The sequence below is a fragment of the Lissotriton helveticus genome, chromosome 8, assembly GCF_964261635.1.
Source record: "Lissotriton helveticus chromosome 8, aLisHel1.1, whole genome shotgun sequence".
NCBI lineage: Eukaryota > Metazoa > Chordata > Amphibia > Caudata > Salamandridae > Lissotriton > Lissotriton helveticus.
In genome coordinates, this window is record NC_136069.1 from 1,034,313,607 (window position 1) to 1,034,336,864 (window position 23,258).

The window sequence follows — 23,258 nt, forward strand, 5'->3', positions numbered from 1 at the left end:
CAACAATGAAGATGTTTCTGAACACAGTTCAGTCGGACTCCAATTGACTTTAATGGGAGCCTGTGTTCCTACCGACAACACAGGGTCCCATTGAAAAACAGGGTTGGCGTGGAAAACCTTGCACCCTGTGGCAGGCACCCCATGGTGCCTGCCAAACAGACCTATTCGAAAAGGCTGTCCAAATCCGACATCGTAATCGATTGGTCGGAAACACAGTCTGAAGAGACGTACGAGTCAGCTCTGACTGACTCGGTGTCTCCGAATGCCATTTGAACGTGAGTCAGAACCGAGTCGGGCATTCCGAACGGTATCTGACCATCGTAATTGGTTGGTTGGGGACAAGGCTTTCGAATTGGATTTGGACGAACCAAATGCTGTTTGAAGTCTTTCTGACCGACATCGTAATTAGTGTTATGTCTGGCTGCATTGAACCACTCAAAAAAGATTGAGAACTCTATTAAGACATTAAACCCGTGTAGTCTTTCAATGTGAAGTACACCTCCTAAATTGGCACGAAGGGGCCGATTAGGATCGCGGTGAATCCGCATCCTCCGGGCCGGCGGAAGCCACCGCCGGCCCGGAGGATGCGGATTCACCGCTGCGGAGGCTCCAAAGACCCACCGCCAGATTAGGCTGGCTGGTGGGTCAGGAAGACCGTGCGCCGCTTTTCCGCCGCGGTCGCATTCCGACCGCGGTGGAAAAGCTCTGATATGGTGGCGGTGTCTATCAGACACCGCCAGCCATATTAGGATGGGGCAGAAGACATGCTTTTCTGCGGCGGCTTTTCCGCCGTGGAAAAGCATGTGGTCTTTCGTTATTGGGGGCTCGTTGAGAGCCCCCAGGGTGTTGGGGGGTGGGGGTGCACATGGGGGGTACCTATGGTACCCCCTGCATATGCATGCACAAAGCGGCAGGCACCGCGCGGTGCCTGCCGCTTTGTGCATGCATATGCAAAGCATGCACTTTTAACCTTGTGGCGGGTGCTGCTTCAAGCAGCACCCGCCGCAATGTTAAACATAGGGTATGTGACCGCCAGGGTGGCAGTCACATCCTAATCTGCATGGAGGGAATGCCGCAGCCCCTGTGGACGTTCTCTCCACCTCGGGGGTGGCGGACGGACGCAGGTCCGTCCGCCATCCCAATAGGCCCCTTAATCTGTGCCCTATAATGATGGGTAATGAGCGCACAGAAAAAAATAAGTAAAGTTTGTCATAAAAAAAACATAAAAACAATGCAGTTCAGTAGAGAAAATAATTTAAACATATTTAATTCCCAGAAGTTTTTAATGTATTACCCTTTCCAGGGTCACAGTCTAGAATGCACTCACGTTGGTAGAGAGCACAAGACCTGATATTGTCAACAGCCCACCCTCGCTACACCCAGATGTGTGATAGAATTAATGAGTATCTTTTAGGCAATTTTCCATTACTTATTTGTGAACTGATTTTCCATAGTTTGTTAGTATCCAGTATTTCAGTTGTGATAATCCATCCACTTCCATTAATAATGCACACTCCACAATGAGAAAAACAGATTTATAACCAATAGCCATCCCTTAATATTGCCCAATAACTACACCCTCTTTAACATCTCTAATATGTGTTATCATGTTTTGACTTAATTTGCTTTCGATCCCTTCTGTGTCTTACCCTTGGACACTTCCATGCTGGCTTCTACGATTGCCACAAAGGACGACTGTGTTGATTACACTGATTTGCTAACCAATGAAAATGAACAGTGGTCTAATCTACAAGAAAGTGATGCAGCACGGTGCCACAAGCTATTTAGCTGTGCCGTGCTGTGTCATTTTCAAAGCACAGGGATGTGTTCCATTAAAAACAATACAGCCCATCCCACTGCTTTCCCGAGCGCTGGTGCACAATTAGCTGTCACATGCCAGCGCAGGCACCCGTGCGTCATTTTGCAAGGGCGCCTGTGCTGCGGCGATGGTTGTTCTTTGTGCAGGAAGGAACACCTTCCTGCACAAAAACAGTCATTAATGCAGCACATATAGCCATTTGCAGTATTTTGACGCATTCCCATCTGGGAATGCATCAAGTTCCATGGATGTTGCGTGAGAAAACCCAAAGCAACACCCATGGAACGCAGAGTAATGTGTGAAAGGGGCCATATTTACATTGCCATGAAAAGTCACGCAAGGTGACTTTACGTGGCCATGTAAATATAGGCAAACCCATTACGCCGCCTGTGCATCAAACAAAGTAACCCACCAGCGGTGCAATGGACTTGTAAATAATCCCCAGTGCTTTCAAACAAACCTTGATGCATGCCCTTGCCCCTGTGATGGGAGTTCTGGTCAGTCCATGCAGCACTTTGCACTTTTTTGTAATTTTTTTGTAAGATATACGAAGCACTTTTTACTTTCTCTCATTAAAGCAACAATATTAGGGATTTTAAGGTGGCATTCAGTTTTCTCTTACAAATGCCGGATAATAAGTCAAGCTTATATGTAGGCTCTTTTCTTAAAGTGGCAGTTCCGGCACATCACACCATGCTTTCTGATTAAGATGGCCCTGCTGAATTTGTAGTAAGTGCCGCCATAGGTTGGTTTTTATTTTTGTGTGTAATAAATTGTGTTTATTCTCTAAAATGTTTCCTGGTCAAGATTGCCCCGTTGAAACTCCAGTGTTTTATATGTCACCTTTGTGCGTGATGAATTATGTTTTATTCCATATTTTAAACTTTATATATTTTCATATGTTCTTATTGCGGGTTTTCTTTTATGGATATTTGATTTTCTGAATAAATATGTTTTTGACGGGGAAACAACCTTTACAACCCAACTTTTACAATGCACTACCATTACAACGAAACTTTTACAACGCAACATACATTACAACGCATGCCATTACAACGCAACCATTACAACGCATGACACTACAACGCACACCACTACAACCACACCACAACATCTTTACAATTCAGTCATTACAACGCATACCATTACAACGCATAACATTACCATCCAACACTTACCCTACGGTTGCACCCCTGGAGTTAGAACAGTAATTTTTACCCCTACACTATCCAACACTTACCCTACTGTTGCACCCCCTGGAGTTAGAATAGTAAATTTTACCCTTCACTATCCAATACTTACCTAAACATGCAATGTAATGTTATGCGTTGTAATGGTATGTGTTGTAAAGGTATTATGCGTTGTAATGGAATGCGTTGTAAATGTAGTTTTTTAATTTTCGTTGTAATGGTATGCGTTGTAATGGAATGCGTTGTAATGGATGTTGAGTTGTAAAAAATGCGTTGTAAAGGTATGCGTTGTAAAAGTGTGCGTTGTAGTGACATACATCCTTTTGACGGACTGACTGACAAAAACAGAAAGAACGAAACTTCAATTGAAGTAAGAGATCTCGAGCGCCATTTGACTGCACATCAACTGCACTGAAAATGGCTCACTCCATTTACTTCTCATTTCTTATCATTACATGATCCAATGTCACCATTTAGATGTGCCATCCAACAAAGTGATACACAGACAACCAACCAAAAAATCTTGCCTGTTTATCATCAGAGGTGAGCAAAACAGTATTGCCTTAAAGCAAAACACATAGGGGCAGATTTACAAGCCCCCTGCGCCACCAGTACATCACTTCTTTTGACGTACTGGTGACGCATGTTACTGCTCCATATTCAAAAGGACAAGGAAAGCTGCCCTGCGTGGCTTTTCCTATCCTTGTAAATATGGCATTGATGATAGTCCACGAAAGTGGTAGACCGGGACCAAAGCATGATCTGAGGCTGACTGCAATAGAACCCTCGTTAGATATAACAATCAATTTGATCTCAATGAAAGTCTGGAAGTTAAAATGTTTTTTAAAGGTTTTAAAGTCCTAATCCAAAAAGGGATTTTGCCATTTAAAAAACCCAAACATTATCTACCTTGAGGATAAACCTGAAATTGAACCTTCCGCCGTGGGAATGCAAGCTGGGTAACTGCCGCAAGTTGGTCCCACTAAAGCTATGGAGCTTTTTAGATTTTTGCTTGAAAAAAGTTTCAGTGGCCCAAAACTGAAACAGACTTTGTCATTTTTTCAGAGGAACTACCTAACCAATGGGGTAAATATTCTGGGGGCAATACTGCCAACATTTTCAGGAGGTCCTGTTTGCTTTACTGCAAGCAATCTCCCAGTTCCCCTCACTTGGAAAAACTAAGATGGGGATACCCATCTCCCTTAGTGCAGAGCATATGTACCCACCTACAGATGTGGACAGGATAATGAGCACCCCAATCCTCTGAGGTCACTCAAAACCAGTTTTGGGGGTACATTTCCTCCAACTGGATTTTGTGATAGCCTAACAAGGGGCAAAAGCTGGGGCCTTTCCAGGATCCATCTAACATTTACCTGTGACAGAGAAGGCCCATTTGATGTATAATAAGTTCCTGGGCCCACCCCAAGTGATCTTCTTGCTAGGGGATGAAAACAACTCCTCACTCCCAGGCCAATCTCTTTGCTCTGGGAGCATGTTTCATGCCTCTTTCATACCTAATTCAGGCCAAACACCATCTGGGCAGTTGCTGGAGCTCAAATGCAAATCAGCCCGAAGCAGCTTCAGGCAAATAAAGGTAACTTTCTAAAAGTTTCATTTCCCATATATTTATTGGAAACCTGACTATACATTTAGATTGAATTTTTATTGGATATAAAACAAGCCTTTGAATGGAGTCTGTAGCTGGTACACATCAAAGGTTATAGATTAATATGTATAATCTATACTTTTACTTCACATATATGCCAGCTACAGTCTGATTAGTGACAATGGTGTTTTGGGCTAGTCATTGGAGAAACGTCCCATTTCTGTCACACATGTTCTACTCTGAAATATCATGCACCCTACCTTGTGGGCAGCAAGGTGTGCATAACAGTGGCTTTTAAAATGCTTAACATCAGCTTTGCATACCTCTCAAAAGGGTGATTTTGAAAGGCCTGGGCAGCAGGCCTTAAGCTGCTGTTGTCAGGCCACTCAGGGTAGGCCTGACATTATATTTTTCCTCCCCCTTTAGAGGATGGTGCAACAGGTGGTGCAGTCCACAAGTAGCATTTAATTTTCCATGCCACAGGTGTATGTCTGCACATATACCACAGCCTTATAAGAAAGTTAAATGTGCCTATCAGGTGCTAAGCCAATCTTCACATGTTTTAGGGGGTCAGAGCACATGAACATGGTACTGGATAGCGGTGTCACAGTTTTAGAGTTCTAAATTATCAGCACGAGTCAAAAAAGAAAACTTGGGGATGACCACCCAAAAAGGAGTCACTTTGCAACAATCTTTATAGAAGGTTTAGTGGAATGAGCCTCTACAGCTGAGTTCGCATGGGGCAGGACTTGAACTTTTAGTGGCAAAGTATGGTCATGTTGAAAATATTATCAGACTTAAGGCTTGATTTAAAGCTTGGTGGATATGTTATTTTTTCCCAATATGATGGATATCCTGTTTACCTTATTACAAGTGCATTATATCCTATGGCACATATAATTGAGCAGATGGGATATCTGTCATGTTTGGGTAACCCTTCTGCCAAACTCTAAATGAGGCTTTTGATCAGTTATCGTAATGCTGGAGACTTCAAAATCTGGTGTACGGTCCTCAGACTTGCTTCACGGTTGCTCTTGGCTTATTTCTGAATTTGGACTGGGGCTCAAATATGAATTTTTCTTACACCGGAGTCTATTTCCTAATTCAGTGGGAAGGTTCCTCACATATAAAAACTAATGTTAGGTAATTTGCTCGGTGTGATGTATAGAGCAGTTAACGTGATGTCTCAAATTTCATGAGCCTTGATTTCTGCAACATAGTATTACAGGTACTGTCTTTCAGTGCGACTCTTGAAGTGGCGGCATCACTTCAGCACTTACCCACCTACCAGAGATCAGACATTTACTGACAAATTATAACATCTGGCACAAAAATGACTGAGATTAATCTTACGAAATACAGTGCTTGGAATCAACAGACTCAAACCCTCTAGAAATAACAGGGAGGTAGTCAACATTGAAGTAATGACCATAGCTTGTACATTCATCTCCATGAAGTGGTTCAAGCTATAGTGTGACTGTGGAGTGGCAGAGATAAATGCTGACTTAGATTAAAGTAGTTCAGTTAACCATTCCTGGTGATAGGTTGGTATTTTATGAATCTTACACTAAGGCAGAACTTTGTGAAAGTTCTTTCTGGAGAAAGGGTAAGAATTCCAAAGTAATTTGGTTGACACCCACCTAGACTGGCTCTTCTGAAGTATAATGGTACACCAAGAATGGTAAGCTTCAGATCCTTATGCATGCCTCCTACTAATCTCCCTGAAGTGGTTCAAGCTATATTTGAAAAGCATTGAATGAAGCACAAAATGGATGTTACTACCAGGTCATAGGAAGTTTCAATCCCACTGTCACCCAATGGTCATTGGAACTTCACAACTCACTTTCTCCAGCTTGTGTGACCAAGTATGTGGTACCTTAAGGCATACAAGTTTCCATTTATTTCTTCACTGTCATTGTATCCAAAAGGCAAACCCAGACCCTGAATCAGGTAACATAACATAAGATAATAGAAATATGCACAAACTGAGCTCCAAAATAAGCGAATTGTAATTCACTGGTCGACTAGATAGTACCTGATCACAGAGAATTTTCCTGACTGTCAGATGCATATTGACTGTAAAATTAGGCAACAAACAGGCTTGCAAAGAGGTTCAATAAGATGTAGGAAAGACTCTAGTCAGAGAAAGGTGGATTACAACCAGGACAGACTGAATTTGAATCATCTCCGCTTGAGGACAGATTATTAGATGAATACATGCCCAGAAAGGCGATCTCCCTCACTTACTGTTAATTGATTAATGACTCCCCGGACACCCTGGCTCGCCTAAGGGAGTAGTGGGAGCAGGACCTTGAGGGCCTAGAGGATGACGAGTGGGCTGAGGTCTGGCATCTTCCCAGGTAGTAGGTATACAATCTAGGTTTCGCCTAGTGTAACCAAAAATTCTACATAGATGCTACTATGCTTGCACTACCATGGTAAAGATGAAGGGCAACAACTGCATAGTGTCTTAGGAACTGTGGTCAGGATGGGGCTTTTTTTACCATATGATATGGAGCTGCCCAGCCATTCAGCAGTACTGGAGTCAGTTGTGGCTTGTCTGAATGATATGTGTTGAAGCAGTGTGGTGCTTCCCCAAAATGTTTTTTCTAAATATACGGGACGAAACTGATCTTAGCAGTATCACCAGATCTGGATGACATTGGGGTTAGTGGTGGCTAAGTGAAATATTGCACGTGTGTGGAGAGCTGAATGGCTGCTGCAACTGAGCGATTAGAAACAGGATATGGACTGGTGCATGCTGGCGGAGAGGGTAGTCTTTGAGAGCAGAGGTTGTCCTGGAAAATGGACCAAAGTAGGTGGGAAATGGAATGATCATTGGGGTGGACTGTAGGCCCCTTTCCGAGGAACTGGCACTAATGTTCTGTGCCTGGAGCGCCCGGACTCTAATACTGCTTTGTGAATTGTTGAGGGGTGGGGAATGGGATTTCCAGAAGCTGTGGGAAGATCGATTTTAATTGGCTGTGTCTTGATGCTACAATGTATTGTTTATTGTCACTGCCCTTTTGTTTGCTTTACCCGCATTAAAAAGATCAAAAGAAAAAAAGATAGACTGAAATAAAGGGACACCAACATAATGATTGGAGGCCTAACAAGCAGGGCACCCACATACAACAAATACCCTCTGAAGGCCAAAGATCAAATAAAGCATTGAGGGAACCCCAGGCCTGCAGGCTACAGAGGGCGAAACACGTGTTGGCTGAGCAACAAAGGACGCAAGTAAGTTATATATACACGAAACAGAGAACTAGAAAGAGCTGTACATTCACTTTACATTCACTCTCAGGACTGTCACCACCAGAATAAAATGTTCAATGAAAACAAGCATTTCGTACTGCTATGTTTTGCATACTTGTACATAATTGCTCATGAATATGTTTTGTGCTTATATGAAAAATAAATAGGAATATATCATTGTCATACGTTGTTTTAACCTAACCAAGGCCATAGGAAAAATTGGGTGAAAGCACTCACTCGCAAACCAGTATGGGGCAGATTTACGAGCCCCTTGCGACACTTTTACGCAGCCGTTGCGTCACTTTTGTGACACAGCGGCGGCGTAAACAATGCGCCATATTGCGACTTATTTACAACGTGACGCATCTAGGCAGATGCGTCACGTTGTAAAGCTTTGCGCCACATGAAACCTGCGTCAGGTTTCATGTGGGCGTTCTGTCGCAGGGTGGGCGTTTCCTCGTAGGAAAGCCCCGTAAATAAAACTGACGCAGTGAAATCTACAAGATTTCACTGAGTCAGTTTTACGACTCTGCTGCATCAAATCCTTACGCCTGCTTGAAGCAGGCGTAAGGAGTGACGCACCACGTTATGTATGGGTGGTCCCTGTGCATTGCAGGAGTTGCGCGTACTTGCGATGTGACTCCAGCAATGCGCCGCCCATACGCCACAAGATGCGTCACGCATCTGCCCTTCCTTGCACCATGGTGCACCGCATTGTAAATGCGGTGCATCTGTGTTGGCGCAAGGAGGGAATTGCGTGACTCATCAGTTCTGGCGCATCCCTGCTGATTCGCAGAGATGCGCCAGAACTTGTAAATATGCCCCTATATATTTAGTGAATCTTTGGAGGAAGAGGTGATTAGGTGTATGTGTATGTGTGTGTGTGCATGAGTTTATGTGTGCATGCGCGGGTGTCCTTATGCGCGCACATTAAAATAGAAACGCGCTAGCAATAGTAGCTATCTCTAATGTGTAACTCAAAAAGTACAAACAAGTAGAAGTGCCTTGTTTTGCTGAGCTTGATATGCAAACCTGTCAAATAAATAAACTAGAAAGGCAATTTATTCATAGCAAATACCTGTCTTTGTTGTATATTTAATATGCCATTTCTGAGCATAGAAAGAGAGAGCTGCACAGAGTGAATGAAAAACAAGGGCATCTAGACAAAGCACGGTAAGAGAAACAAAATAAAGGAGCGAGAAAATATTAATAGAGAAATGAGAAGATAGAGCTTAAGTGTTTAAAAGAGTGGTGGGTGATAGACTCTATGGGAACATAGCCAGATGAAAGAAGTGTAGTAAGGAGTGGATGAAAGAAGTGTAGTAAAGAGAGGATATTAAAGCAAAAAGTAAGGAAAATAAAGGGATAGAGAGAAAGCGTTCTACAGAAAGAAATAGATATATAGACAGACATACAGAGAGACAGACAAAGAGATAGATGGATGGATGGATGGATGGATGGATGGATGGATGGATGGATGGATGGATGGATGGATGGATGGACAATATGCGGCAGACGCATGAAACGCCAAGACCATTATCAAGTCAATCAAGAATTCTTGTGTCTCTTCAGAAAAAAATTCCTTTCATTTCACAATCATTTTCATTATAATCAATGCTAGCCCTCTCTGTGTTCAAAGAGGCCACTGAGCCACATTCAAAGGTATTTCGTTCCATCTGTGCAGCTTCGTGCCTTTCATTTCATTCTGATAAGACAATAAATCATCCCTTTCCAGATCGCTGATTATAGGACCCTGGAGTCTTCTCCCTGCCTGTCGAAAAAAGAAAAAAAAACGGATTGAAGTGTCGAAATATCTGCTCCTGAGCCGGAGTTAATGTGCTAGTTAAAACTGCAATCCATCCTTTGCTCTGCTTTATATTTGCAGTGCTACATTTCTCGCGGGAATGCAAAACACACACCGCTTTCCTCAAGGCTGCAATATGAGCCATGATAGGCCGTATATGTATAGTGCTATAAGCTAGGGATGGGCGACGTCCATAATGTCCCATCTGCTGCAATTGCATCGACATTGCGGTCACTTTTTGCCATTTTTGCCTCCTGTGGAATGCAAATAGGGAGAAACGCAGGCAAAATGGCAAAATAAGAATTCCTAATTTCAAGCATTCGGAAATTCAAGCAAGGCCAAAACCGGCCCTGGCAAAGTGCTTGGCCGAAATTCCCCCCCCCCCCCCCCCCCCCCCCCCCAGGGGAGTTGTAGGTGCCACTGAGCTCTTTGCCAAGGCCGGTTTTTGGCCGATTTTGTTAAAGCGGCCCTGTAACAAAAGCGCCCCCAGGGGCCCCAAACCGGCCTCCATCCCTGCAGCGCACCGGGGATTGCCCCGTGCCTGCTACGGCCAGTCCGGCCCTGAATGCAAGCAACCAATAATCAATACATTAAGTTAATCACAGTGGCCGGCCCTGGCAGTGCTCTTCTAAGGAACTTTCCCAGCAGGGGCGCTTGAGTGTGGCGGCTGATTCCAGAATGACCCTGCAGGAAGGTGCTGCACACAGACTACCCTGCTGGGAAAGTTGCTTTGAAGTGAATTGTCAGTGATTGGGCATTGTATTTAACTGAATTCAGGCAAATGCATTGCTCACCCCCTCACAGTGCCTCACAAAACAACCATGCTTTTTTTCCCCACCCATGGTGCCGCACAGCTGGTCTTGGTAGGGTTGCTTGTCCATGGTGGTTGTGGCCTCCAGGCCGTCATGAAGGTCTTCCACTGCGGTAAAATGTTGATCCTTGAAGGTCAAACAGCACGTTGCGGCAGTGGCAGAATGAGTCCCTCTGGTCATGCCGCAGGCCTGAAAAAGTGGCACCCTGTCTCTTAAGGTTATCAGTGGTTCATGCAATTTGCCACATGACCCACAAAGAGAGACCAGGTGGTGCTTCACAGGACAGATGGGCGCTGGTTGTTTCTGGTATAAGTTGTCTTTTCTGGGTGTTTCACACACCAGGAATAAGGCTGACCTTCTCCTGGATAGTCTCTTTGTCAGTTCTGGGAAGTCTCCTTCCCTATCTGAGCAGGAAGGGAGGCAGGCTTGTGGGTGGTAGGCAAAACCACAACTTCTCCAGCAAGGTGTGCAGGTTTCAGCTGATGCTACTTAACCTCTGGAAGACTGACTGTCAAGCAGACTCTAGCCTTGGATCGCAGCATGTCTTCAAGTGTTGTACGGAGCCCCCTCCTCCTCGGTTAAGAAGAATTTGGAACTGGAATAAAATGGGATGGTTTCGGACTCACCTCCAAATTCTATTTCCAGACAGGGGTTGGTGATCCAATGTCTAAAGTACAGGAACCGGTATGCAATGCAGACACAGGCTTTATGGAAGGTGATGGTTGTCAAGGCAGATAGAGATGATGTTGGCTCCAAGGAGCATCCAAAGTATGGGCACAATGACGAGTGAAGTTCTACATCTGGCTGCCATCAGCTTTACTGAAGTAGAAATCAGGGAAAGACAAACGAGCAGGCTCTACATCAAAACTTCCTGACCTGTAACAAAAGAACTTACCAACTACCCCCTCTCCCTTACCGCTAACCAAATGTCATTGCTCAGGAAGGAGTAATCATCCTTACCTGGCTAGAAGGTCCACAAAGATTTCCTAAAGGTAAGCCTGTCCCAATCCTACCACCCTTTAGTGTCTGGGGCAACTCCATTCAAATGTAGGAATGCAAGCAATTAATTTCCCCTGTCTCGAGAAACAGTATCCCATCCTTCGTCTTGTGCAATACCAAACGAGCAGCACAATGGGTGCTGCTGGTCTGAGTTATCATACTCTCATAACAAATTGGAATCTTGATATCATTCATACCTTAAAATATGAACACTCAACACACACACACATACAAAAACACAAGATGTCAGCACAAGTGTCTTGGTGTCACATCTAGGCAGAAGTTCATATGAGTGGGGCCAGTAGGCCGCACTCCTACTGAACCAGAGTTGAGCATTATTAATTCTCCACTGCTTCGTGTCCACAACCCATAGTAGGATCAGTAGTCTGATGTCAGTAATATAGCTGGTATGCTTCGACCTAGTAAACAACATGGAAAGGCCTATCCCTCACTGTACAGGTGAGATTAGCATGTCAGTTGAGCCAGCAAAAAGACAGGATACCAGTTTTAGATGCAATTGAATCAATTGGGATAAGGGTAAACACTCTTTTACCATGCAGGGGCCATTCACGTCCCAGCAATTCCCATTTTATATGTTTTAGGTTAATTCATAAAAAAATTAAGAATGCATAAAAGAATATTACAGGAGTAATACCTTACATTCCACAAATTACATTTATGAGTAAACCTTTAGCAAAGTAGTCAATAAGACCTTTCAATGATCTAAACAGGTCATTTGAGGTTCTGTTAGTTCTCCCAGTTCCCGCAGAAAGGAAGTCAGTTTGGCTTTGGAATTAGCGATTTTTGTACATTATAAGCCTGTATTTCACAAACAGCAATGGTTTATCATTAGGTTTCACCAGCCAAGCCCCTTTCTGTCTTCCTGGCTCAAGTTCATTTCTCATTTAGTTTGACTAAAAGCCAAGAGTTTAGATGTTTATTTTTCTTGTTGTGGAAGTTTTTTTTTAAAGAGGCATACTCAATTACAAAACCTTATCAGGTCCTGTCCTGGTATACCAATGGACCAAGCAGTCCAAATATCATTAATTGGAAGATTCCTGTTCTGTTCACGATTGATCATTTTATATGCAACAGGGTCAGAGTTTCATACTTTTTACATTTTAACATAGCATGTTGGTAATATATTTGGCTTCTTTCTCCTGTTCCATATCATGCTACATATATACCATCCTGTTCATTCAACTTGCTTAGCAAATATGCTATCAATCATAGTCCTTGTGGTGAGTACTGAGAACTCAATCTAAAACCTCTTACTTTAAATCGAGTTGTCCCAAAGGGGTTTTGCCAAAGGTCCAGTGCATTCAGAGTCTGCCAGAACTTCTCACATTCTCTGTCTGGGACTCCAAGGATAAAGTTAACAAGAACTTTGGTTCTCAGTACCATAATGGATAAAGATATGTCCAACATCCTGCTCTCCAGCTCATTTTGAAAGGGGAGGGAACAGTATTCACAAAAAAACATAGAAAGTGATATGTTACAGTCTAGCATATTTCTTCATCTTTTAGAAATAAAACAACATTTTGCACAGCTCAATCCTTCAATTATTTGTTGTCCTTTGGTTATTAAATCATATATTTTATAATTTGTATTTTTATTTGATGCACACTATTCTAGAAATAACTTACTCCAGTGTCCCTGGATTCCAGCAGTGATACGGGAGAGTTCCACAGAAGTCAAAAGTTTGAGAACAACTGCAATAGGGGATTCCTTCCTACATTTAGCATTGTTTCCAGAAATTGGAGAATTTTCTATTCCCATCAAATAGTAGCCCAGGCGTTTCCCAGTGAAGTGGTGTTGAATGTATGCCTGAAAATTGACTTCATAAGTGTTGTTTCCAGAATGTAACACTCTGGATTGAAGTCCCTGAATATTGGAAGGCCCATGGTACTTCCACTTCTTAATGATAATGTACAATAAAACATTTAAAAAGCACTAATGACACAGAGGATGCATTATCCTCTTAATATTCACTACCTCAGTGGTAGAAACATTATTGGCCTTGGACCACAGTGTAACTAAGAATTAATGATTCTAAATTTGCCCCATTCTGATTGCTAGAATTCGAACTGTAAATTGCGTTTAGTAAGGTGTATGGGCAGATTGTTCACTATTGTAAGCTTAGGGTTATGACTGGGAAAGATTGATTTCAGGAAATGTAGAGGAATGACTTCCTCAACAGGGAAACAGAGGAGCACATTCACTAGAAAATGCCGGAGGGCAGAGCAGCACCAAATTTGGCAGCGCCACCCCAAAACATTTTCAAAATACAGTGATGTGCCCTATTAACTACATTGCAGCACACCCCTGTGTTTTCTATAGCACTGGTACTAAAAGTAGCTGCCTGGCGCCAACGCAGACATTCTTGCACCATAGTGCAAGGATGCCTGTGTTGCAGGGAATGACGGTTTTTGTGCAGGAAGGTGTCCCTTCCTGCACTTAAACAATCCACAGTGGCTATTTGTTACTTCTATGTGTGCTGAATGCAAAATTAGCAAATCATCATTACCTAATGATTGTTAAGTGGAGGAAGGGACACCTTCCTGCACATAAACAATAATTAATGGCATCTTGCTCTTTCTCTGTGTGTTGCAGAATGCAGCACACATAGAAAAAGTAAAAATGAGGAGAAATAAAAGCATTTCTCCTCGTGCTCCATTCTAACAGCTGCTCTGACATGGTGTTAGTATTTGGTGCTGCCACAGGTTTACACCTCCTTGTAAATCTGGGACAGCATCAAAAAGCAATGGGTATCGCAGTGGAACGCCCATAGCAATACCCATTGCACGCCCCTTTGCCGCAGAGGACTACTACGGCGGAAAGGGGCATATTTACAAGGTGGTGTTAAGCCGGGAAACATCCATTACAATGCAACTTTTACCACGCAGTGCTATTACAACGCAGGTTTTACAACGAAAACCATTACAACGCATTGTGCTGGGGGGCGCTCTAGGATAGGGAATAGATTTAATTTACTATCCAACACCTTCCCTAGTGTCCACGGGGACTGGAGTTGGAATAGTAAATTAAACTATTCACTATCCAGCACCCCAAAGCGCTATGCGTTGTAATGGTATGCGTTGTAAAAACTGTGTTGTAACAGCATGCGTGGTAAAAGCATGCGTTGTAATGTCATACATCCTGTTAAGCCACGCCAAGTGGCTTAGCGCCACCTTGTAAATATTAAAAACGGCGCTACGCCACTAGAGCATCAAAAAAAGTGATGCTTTGGTGGCGATAGGGGCTTGTAAATATGCCCCATATTTTCTCAGCAGAGTAAACAGTGCATATTTCTGCCTGTCTCTTTCAATGGAAAAATACGTACGACTACATATTGGCCTCTGGGAATAATAGTAGAAATCCACAGCTGTTGTAGTATTCCAGGTGTACCCGAGGGACGTATGTCAACTCCAAACGCACATGGTTAGGTTTCAGTTTTTTTTACACTGTTAGAATTTCAGCAGCAGCGAGAAGACCGAGTGACTCAGCTATTGTTTTTCCAACTGCCACTCTGGTAACAGGAGAGAAACACAATTCCATGTGTGGTGGATAAATGAATGATAATATTAGAACAGTCCATTTTCTCCTTTCTCAGGCAACATAAATATAATTACATTTTAAAGATAAATGCAAATGTTATGTGTGGCACTTGTAGCGAGCCACGAGTGTGAATAACTGGATGCAGACCCTGTAACGTACTCCTAGGATGTACTTATAGTTGTTAACAAAAGCTGTTATCTACTGTTGCTATGTCATAAAGGAATGTTAGGCTGCTCTGATTGGGCTCTCTAAGAGCCTGTCAGAACAGCACTGCAAATAGAGTAGCACAGATTCTGGAGGAAAGGACACAGAGCGTGGTGGGGTGGGTGGAAGGAGGCCAGGTATATATATATTTTACATTTTGGACACAGAAGAGAGGCTATCTTATGTATGGCTCACCTGTTACTGACTGCCCCTGCATAGCATTTGAAAGCAGGGGTAGATAATTTTGGGGTCCATACACAGTATAAAATTATAGATGTGTCAAAAGTTTATTGCTTTTCACCCCATGGTTGTCAATGACAACAAAACTGGAGTTTTGCTATGTTGACTATTTGATCTCGTTCAGAACCTCTTGGTGAAAAACATCCCAGTAGTTCACAGTTACCCATCTAAAATTCTATATATTAATCCTAATGTTACTGTTAGTGCACAATTCCAACTGCATTCAGTTGATGTTACTTATTATGGGTCCAATTAAAAAGGGCTTTCAAGAGTACAGGAACTAGTACTGTTCATAGAATACTACTTCCCATACTCTTGAATACGTTTGTGAATTGGCCCCAAAACGTCTAAAATTGAAACTTTCTGGGAATATTCATATATACGGTTAGTACAAATAGAAAAGACTGTAACCTCTTTGCACCTTTATAAAAGGGGAGTTGGACATTTTGAGGGTCAATACAATTTGATTGCTTTCTGATTCAGACCGCACTTAGCGAAGGATCATGTTTAGAAAATACTTGACTTCACTTTAATATTTTAATATATATATAAAAACGACATTCTTTCATCGGCACTGAACACCCAATTGTTACATTTTATCCTACAACATTGCAGGTCGGGTCCAGTCAAAGGCACACCTACATCTAATATGATATTTGAGCACAGAGTGCACCTTCTTCTTCTATCAAAATCCAGGCTAAAGCATGCCTCCCAACTGCCAATGAATGTTTTTTGCCCCTCAAGGCTGCTCCATTAGTGATCTTTATCATGATAAGCTAAATTATAGGGAATTGCTTTTACTTACAAAAGTTATTTGATCTGAAGACAAATACATAAGCAAAACCTTCCCCACCTTGGAATCTCTTTCTGTTAATCTAAAATAGTCCTCCTTCTAACAGATTAGGTTCAATATTACTTCCCACTATCCGGGGGCATTGATTGCATGTTTGCAGAACAATTAATTGACTACATGATCCCATAAGCACTGAATATGCTCTATAGTATTTCCCTTGTTGATTGAAACCTAAACTGGCGAGATAATATAGAGATGGCAGCTCTCAATTTTGTACCATCCACTCTCTGAACTTTGTAAATCAACTTCTATTTTAAGACATCATTAAAAAAAAAACTATTTCATATTTTATTATATCCAGTCAGGATACTCCACTGACTCACTATCTATTTTCTGGTGAGATCACTCTGTTGTACCATTCTTACAGATCAATTTATGAACTAAAATCAAAGGCTAGTCAAAGGAAGGCAAACCCTATGTATGTGACGCCAACAGCATTGATTCAACCAAACTGCAAAATTTGATTTTCACCTGGTTACCCCAAGCAGATAACATGGATGTTTTGAGTTCATAAACTGATAACATAACTGGCAAAGTGCCCTTAATCAATAAAGAAAACATGCCAAATAATGCACTCAGTGGTCCTCTGCTGAATCTGAATATGATATACAAAACTGGCAAGAGGATATAAATGCAGATGGCACAAACCCCTTTCACCAGCTTATCTATACAACATATACTTAAAAAGAAGATCAAAAGGCTGTCGGGCAAATGTTTCGGTATCCTGAAATCTCTCAATTTTTTCTACCACTGCTCCCTATTAATGCCAGGAAAACTGTCATCCAAGCTCTGATGTGTCCCGCATCACTTATGTCAGCGCTTTTTATGTTGGTCTGCCTGGCTACCTACTCAAAAAAACTTCAGGTGATCCAGAATGCTGTGGCTAGATCACTACTTAACCTCCCCAAGAGGGTGAATGTCAGGCCGCATCTCCGTGATCTGCACTGGCTGGTGGTGGTAGAGAGGGTGAAGCTTAAATCCCTGGTAATGCTGCACTCCACCTTATATTGCCATGGCCAGGCCGACCTAAAATCAAGATTTAGTTTCTACTCACTGGCCACGCAGCTTAGTTCCTCTAACAAGCTAATGGCATGCGTTCCCAGGGTCTTCAAACAGAGGGCCGGCGGCAGCTCACTGTCATGAGTTGGGGCTGTGGACAGGAACCAACTTCCGGTGAAGCCTCGAGCTGTCCGTGCCCCAAGTGTATTTAGGAAGAAGCTGAAAACATTTCTTTTTAGATAAGTTCTCTCGAGCTGTTCATTCTACCTGCAAGGCACGCACCGGGACACTCCTTGGAGTGGCTGTGCGCGATACAAGGGCTAATAATAATATTATTAAAAGTCCAATATTTAGAAAGTCATAGTGGATTACTTCAGTTATCAAACTGCTACAAATAAAATCAATACACCGATTCCACCTCTAAAAGCACCTCCTGTCTCTCCAGCAGAAATTATCCATAAGTCATAGACTTCACATAGATCAAACAGAATATGGTTCCTGATAACACCCATCATCTATCTACACAAACAAAGTTATCTGGCATGTGTTCAGAAAGGTCATGTCTGAGGTCCAAATTGAGGACACTTTTTTCCAATTTGTGCTCTCTGTTGTCTTTGTATTTAGGCTTTCTTTATTGTCCTATTACTTTGTTTTTAAGAAAATTTCCTTTGATGAGTCACATTAACTTCTCATTTCATTCTGGGCTTAAGTATGTGATATATATTTTTTTTTCATTCAATGTTTGCCAAAAATCTTGTTTGACTCATTGCAAATTTGAGCATACAAAAAATCCAGTTGCACCATTGTCTCTGCTCTAACATCTAAGCACAGGTCCTGCTGGTTCATGAGCTCCCCTTGTGTCAGAATAAATTGCAAAGGTGAGCATGCAGGAAGTGTTACCACCCACATATTGAGTAAGTCCTTCTACATGAACCATGAAATTGAAATGTAGCAGCTCAGGCTAGGCCTGGGTGTCAGAAGAGAAAATACAGCCCGTTTTATATTTGATTTTGTTGATGGTAACAATAACATTATATTAATGTCAATACAACAAGGGAAGGGATAAGGTTAAAAAGTATTCATAGATACAATTGTATACCACAACATTCAGCATACAGGTCCAGTCACACATTCCAGTTCCTTATCTCAGAAGGGTGTAGTTCACTAGAATCATGGTGCCACACAACAATTGGAGAGAAATGCTGTACATGCAGAACGTGCGCCAAAGCTAAATTAGCTTCATTAATTGGAACGATGACCCTCATCCGGTATGTCTGGAGCAGTTAAGGGTTCTCTGTCTTGAGACCTGCTCAGTTCCTGAAGTGAACTGCGCTTTCAGGCAGGTAGCTGGTTGGGCCCAAATGTCCCTAGGTCGTGACTGCATGGACATTAGTTCCCAAAATATGCCTCAAGTTGGTCTTGACAATAGGCAGGATCGTGCAACCAATGGTCAAGCCGGGGAACAGGGCCCCTGCTCCAGTGGATTGTAACCCTGCGCTTGGCCAACAGAAACAAGATGGTGGACAGATTAAGGCACTCAGAAGGGGCATCTTTCACATAGCCAGACAAGGCCACCAGTGGAGACTAGTGCAGCTCGTGGTCCGTAACCAATGCAATGGTAACTAATACCTCACACCAGAAGTGTGCAACCTCGGGGCATTCCCATGCCAAGTGCAAGAAAGCGGCGGTGGGTGCAGTGCATCACAGACAGCACACGTCATCCACCAGTCCCATCCTATACATATGTGCAGGTTTGCAATACACTCTATGCAAGAATTTAAAATTAATTAGTCTGAGCCTGTAGTCCGAGGAGGGGGCTCTAAATGAGGGCAGCAGTTGTGCCACTGGTTCTAAGTGAGAGGAGGGTGTAGCCGGAAGACCAAGCGGATAGGGCAGGGGATGCTCACCAGGGCCTTTTCCTGCATTACAGCAAAGAGTCAAGTGATGAGTTTGTATGAAGATGGGGTAGTTAGCAGCTATTCTAAGGGTGTGAAAGGTTGGGGGGCTGTTGTAAAAGTGCTGTTTGTGCATGGCTCGGAAGGCAGTGCGCAGTTGGTGGTAGGTAAATACATCTAGAGGCATGTCTGCTGGATCGTCGAGTATGCGTTGAGAAGATATGAAGCAACTGACTGAATATATATCATAGAAGGTGTGAAGCTGTAAACATCTCAGGTTGTTATGTACATCTGTGTTAGCAAAAGCAGGAAGCAAAGGGTGTCCCGCAAGTGGTATGGATGGAGTGTACAAGCAATCTAGCCCTGCACGCATTCTCAGTCTATCCCACAGTCATATAGTGCAGGACAGAGTATCAATCTCAGCATGCGGGCGTCTGGGGGCAGGTATAGAGCAACATGCAAGGGGAAGGTTGTCATTTGATCATGTTCGGGGACAGTGTGGGGGTGGAAACATGGTAGCGTACAGGCAATACCGGGTACATTGTGCCTGGGACAGGAGAAATATGAGCAGGGGCGAATAGCCCACCCTGCTCAAAGGGAAGGGTCAGAACTGCTCAGGCCACCTGGAGCTATTTGCTGGCTCATGTCAAGGTGATAAGGTTGGATGGGAGATGTCTGAGAAAGTGAGCCAGAAAAGGAAGCAGGTGGTTGATGTATATGTACAAAAAGTTTGGGAGTACCACCATTTTGACAAGAGAAACTCTCCCTGCAATTGATAAGGTCAGTCTACTCCACACTGGTATGTGGTCCTCCAACCATGTCAGGAGCCTACCACAGTTCTCCCCCCCAGAGTTCACTGATTTTCTAACTAAGCCATACTCCATGACTGGTCCCTCTGCCCAATGGAGGGGGCAATCAGACTCAAAGGGTTGTGTGGTCGTTTTGAGTGGGAATATCATGGACTTGGACCAATTAATGGTGATTCCAGCAGTTGTCCACCAAAGTGGATAATTTCCCGGATAATAGGAGTGATATTATTTTTGGCATCCAGAACATACAGGGGCACATCCTCTGAGTACATTGAGACCAGTATCCTTCTGGGGGTAAATGCCAGCCCTCGATAAGAATGGTGTTGCCGTAATCTTGTGTCCAGGGGCTCCATCATAACGGCAAAGAGATTGGGTGAGAGGAGACATCACTGACGGGTGCCCCATGAGACTGTAAAGGGGGGTGTAATTACACCACTGATATTCAAATGCACTATCAGTTTCGTGTAAAGCAATTTAATGGGGCACAGGAAGTTACTGCTTATTCCAGTGCGAGCCAGGAGGAGGAATAGAGATGGCCACTCCAGCGAGTCGAACGCCTTGGTGTCGAGTAAGTAATCCGCAGCAGTTCTGACGTGGGGATCATTGGAGTAAAGAAATACAAATAGGGTGCATAAATTAGGCACTGTTAACTCACCATGAACAAAACCAGATTAGTCTGGGGGGACAATGGTCAGGAGCAAGGGAAGAAGATGGGAGGCTATCAATTTAGCAAGAATGTTGTTATCCACATTCGTCATAGATAGTGGTATATAAGAGTTGCAATAACGCTGGGATTTGTCCAAGTTCAGTATAGTGAAAATAAACGCCTCCCATAGGAAGGGTGGTACTATACCACACAGCAGAGACTCTTCATAGAATGCCAGAAGGTGCAGTGCAAGAACATGAGCATATTCTTTATAAAACACCACAGTTAATCCATCTAGGTCCAGGGCCTTGTCTACTGGCATGATTTGAATAATCTGCACTATATAGTCTAAAGGCCGTCATCTGCCAGACCTCTGCAAAGAAGTCAGGGTCATCCACTTCCGGTCCATAGACCGAGATTAATATAATTGGGTGAACCTGTAGCGTCCCTGCCAGGATAACAAATCTGCCCTGCGCATTACACAACACCTGATGCATGATCCATGGTAAACCTTTGTGGATGAGTACAGCCATTAAACGTCCGTAATTATAGTAGATAAAGAGATATGTTTTGGCGACTCAGCCCGTGCATAGTGGGAAGCGGCGCCCATTGGTCGGATGCAGTTCTTGTAACAGACACATGTCAGTTTGATGCCTTTTTAGGTACGCAAGCATCAGCTGTGCAATATGCCAGTCATTGAGCCCCTTTACATTCCAGGTTAGACACTTAACAGTGGGCATCTATTAACTGAATGGTGTAAAGTCCCATGCTGTGCATATATCATAGATGGAACAGATGCACCTGTAGCAGTATATGACTGTGTTTCAAGTGGGGAACAAAACATCTGTTATAAAAAGAACAGTAAACGGATGTATGATAGAACCACGCATTCGGTTATAACGCATGCCGTTTTAATGCTGCAGTTACAACGCGAATTACATTACCACACATAACCTTTACCAGCCATGCCTTTAAAACGCATATGCCTTTACCACTCAAGCCTTTACAACGAACTTTGTTGTTAAATTATGAATGGCAAGGGCATATGCAAGACAAAGGTTTTACAAGCAATGTTAAGTATTTTACAGGTAAGTTTAATTCCTTTCTATATATAGATAAAGGGTTTATATTTTCCTGTAAAATACTTACATTTTCGTAATAAAAGCATGCTTTGTAAAGGCTGTCTAAAGAAACAGGTACAAGCACTTGTTTTGTAATGTGTGTGTGTGTATATATATATATATATATGTATGTATATATATATATATATGTAGTAAATACACATATATATCCTTAAACCCGCACAGCTCCTCAACCCATACCCACCTTAAACCCTAAAATTTTCCTTGCCGCCCCAAAATCCATACCCAACCTAAACCTTAAAATTAGCCTTACCACCTCAGAACCATAACTCACCCTAAACCCCAAAAAATGTCCTTGCCACTCCAAAACCCATTCCCTCCCATAACCCTAAAATTACCCTTACCACCCCAAAACCCATACTCTCCTAAACCCTAAAATGATGACTGCCACCCCAAAACCCACACCCACACTGAACCCCAAAATTACCCTTGCCACTCCAAAATGTATACCTACCCTAAGCCTTTAAATTTCCTTGCAACCCAAAAACTGATACCCACCCTAAACCTCCAAAATTACCCTTGCCACTCAAAAACCCATACCCACCCTTAACTCAACAGGCATTGGCACAGCCAATAGGCCTCTCTTTTGGGGCCTTATAAGTATTTAGTTATGCAACACAATATCCTTGGTGCGACAACATCAACTGTTGCATGGCTAACTACTTACAAGGTCCCAGAGGCGAGACCTATTGGCTATGCCAATGCTTGTGTTTACTTGAGAAGAAGTCCCTTGCCACAGGCTAGGGATCAAAGAGCAGTCAGTCCAGCTTCTGCAGACCTGAGCCCACTGTAACAGGGACCGACAACATTCCTGAAGGGCCATGGCATCTTCACAACAACCTAGGTAATGTCCCCTACATTTTAATTTTAAATGATAATAAAGCCATGATTTATGGACGGAATTCTTTTGCCAAAACGTTTTACAGGAAATTTGAGATATAAAACAACAATTCTATGAAACGCAGACAAAAGAAAGATAACAAATACCGACCGAAAAAACAAACCACTATGTATGTACTGTAAAGGTGAACTCATGAACAATGCATACAATACTAAGGTAAACAATCAAGCCAAGTTTCAACTACAAGATATGGGGAGTGTGACAGGAGGTGACAGACCAACAAATCAAACAGCTCAGCCATAAGGAAAACAAGCTTTGCAGGAAAAAAAACACCTCTGCAATCAAATGCCCAGCTGTTAGGAAGATTTATACAAGTGGTAGAGCTATGAGTGAGGCATGCAGCCTCAACCTAGCTGATAACTCTTGTGCAATCTCACTCACTACTACTGGTGCAGGTATTGTTTATTGCAAAAAGTAAAACATTCTTTGTGCTTTTTACAATACTCTCAGAGTAACAACACAGTACTACAAGACTATGCAAATGGAAGAAATGTGCTACAATAGTGATGAAAACTTGACAAAA